We start from the raw sequence: 2608 nt of genomic DNA on the forward strand, positions 1-2608 counted from the left end.
TAACCTACAACACTACCTAGATTCAATGACCTATTAGGTAAAACTCAAAAAAAATGTTATAGTTAGTTCGCAGTTTCCCCCTTTAGTCAATGTACCTACTCACTACTTTCCATAATCCATGTTAGCTGAATTATTTAGTTAATCCTATAGCTTTGCTACATAATGGTTTTTCAAACCTGAATATGAAGATATAGTATGGAAAAATACAAGCTCATTTTTAACTTTTTGAAGGCAATAATACTTGCCAGCTTAAAAAACAAGTGGTTCCTTTGTGGCCACTTCTGAGTCACCACTGCATTTGACAGATACATCAATTCTTGAGAGATCTCTCTTCAGATTCCAGTACTGCTGGTAGTCCTGGGACAGCAGGGTTGGAATAAAAGTAGATGATAGAAAGCATGGTTAAAGCAGAAAGCAGTGGCAACTTTGCTGGCCAAATATTTGTTTCATTTTTAGTAAAAATTCAACCAGCAATTTTATTCAGTAAAGTAAAAATAAAATAAAGTAAAAGACATAGGGAAGGATTCAAAATTGGTAGAGTTTTTTCTTCAATAACTTAGAGAGTCCACTGCTTATACTTTATTTCTATTTCATGTGTCCAAAAAAAAAAAAACCTGCCTAAAAGTCCTTCATATGTTAACTACATGGAACCTGCAATTTTTGATTAAATAAGGATTCATTTAAAAATAATTCAGTTAATGGGACTGGAGTGGTAGCACAGTGGTAGGGCATTTGCTTTGCAAACGCTTGGGCTCAATTCACAGCACCCCATATGATTCCCTGAACCAGCAGCAAATTTTTAAATCAGAACCAGGACAAACCCCTGAGCAGTACTGGGTTTTGCCCCAAAAAAGCAAATAAACAAAAAATAATTCTGTTAAGAGTGAGCAAACCATAAAACCAGAGCAGAAATAAACAACATAGAGACTAAGAAAACAATACAAAAAATCAATGAGACCAGGAGTTGGTTTTTCGAAAAAATAAATAAGATAGACAAACCATTGGCAAAACTTACCAAAAAAAAAGAGGGAAAACACCCAAATCACTAGGATCACGAATGAAAGGGGAGAGATTACAACAGAACCCCAAGAAATACAACATATCATGAGATCATATTATGAACAACTATATTCAACTAGGCTAGAGAACCCACCAGAAATCAACAGATTCTTGGACAAACACCCTCTTCCAAGACTGGAAAAGGAAGACCTAGAAACTCTAAACAGTCCAATCACTTCAGAGGAAATTGAAGACGTAATTAAAAGACTCCCTAAGAACAAATGCCCAGGCCCAGACGTAATTAAAAGACTCCCTAAGAACAAATGCCCAGGCCCAGATGGATTTACAGGTGAATTCTATCAAACATTTCAAGAAGACTTATTACCACTGTTCCATAGGCTTTTCAAAACCATAGAAAAAACAGGAATCCTCCCCAACTCCTTTTATGAGGCTAATATCACACTCATTCCTAAAGAAGGCAAAGACACCACCAAAAAAGAAAACTACAGACCAGTCTCACTAATGATGATTTGATTTCAGAACCGAGATTATTGTGTGGTGCCTGTCTTTATTGCTGTGGTGCTTATCGGTTATTTAATTCGATATTTTTGTGTGTGTGTGTGTATTGTTGTGGTATTTTAATTACTTTTTTCGCATCCTCTCTCAAACTGAGGTTGGAAGCCTCTAGACAGGACTCTGCCTATTTTCAGCATATTTGATTTTTGATTGAGAAGAGGACATATTAGGTGATGGGTATTCCCCTGATTCAATGTGAATATGTACCCAAAATACTACAGTGAAAGATATGTAAGCCATTATGAAAAAAAAAAATTGTGTTTTTAATCAGAAATTTTCTTTGACTTACATGTATTATTATTATATCAATGATATTATATGTTATGTTATGTCACTATATTATGTTATATTAGTTTACCTCATTATGTTAATCAATTTTGTCCTTTAAATGAATTCTTACTTAAAAAAAAAAACAACTTTAGTTTGCTCTGAAGAAAAAAAAAAAAATAAAATAAATAAAAGATAAGATAAGGCCTCCCAAATCTTACCACAGGCTGTGTTCTTTACACTGGCTGTATAGAAAGAGGAGGTACAGTAAAGGCACCCCATATACACCTCAACACAGGCCCCTTGCCGGGTATGTATTGTGAATTGGGGGACAAAAAAAAAAGAGTGAGCAAACCACTATTTACCTACTGATTGCAGTGAGAAAATTGAAGCAGGGGGCAGTGGGAAGACCAATCTAGGCTAATAAGAAACTTGATTAGTTTTCATCAGGGAAATGACTTGCACCAGATCAGTGGCCTTGCAAGAAGTGTACAGCTGCTCTCGTTCACTCTGGGGCTGTGTGTTCTTTTAGTAAAAGAGCTCCAGAACATCACATAAAAAGTATGGCAAAAGTGCAAAATATTTCGATGGAAAATCAATACAGAACCCAACTGCACTTAGTTAAAAAAAAAAAAAAAAAAAAGAGGGCAATTCTGAAGATCCAATTAGTATCAGCCACCTATGTAGATTCTCTAAAAAGGTTTTTAGAGAGAAAATGTTGAGGATATTCAAAGAATTCATGGACTCAATATCCTTTAGAAGCCAG

General features: G+C 35.2%; 1 non-coding gene across 1 annotated transcript; it reads left to right on the forward strand.

The window, feature by feature from the left end:
• Positions 1-2046: 2046 nt before the first annotated feature.
• Positions 2047-2179, forward strand: LOC126007878 (small nucleolar RNA SNORA51). Its single transcript, XR_007495354.1, has one exon. It is a non-coding gene; the product is annotated as a small nucleolar RNA SNORA51 (small nucleolar RNA).
• The last annotated feature ends 429 nt before the right edge of the window (positions 2180-2608 follow it).

This window comes from Suncus etruscus, chromosome 4 (genome assembly GCF_024139225.1).
Source record: "Suncus etruscus isolate mSunEtr1 chromosome 4, mSunEtr1.pri.cur, whole genome shotgun sequence".
NCBI classification, from domain to species: Eukaryota; Metazoa; Chordata; class Mammalia; order Eulipotyphla; family Soricidae; genus Suncus; species Suncus etruscus.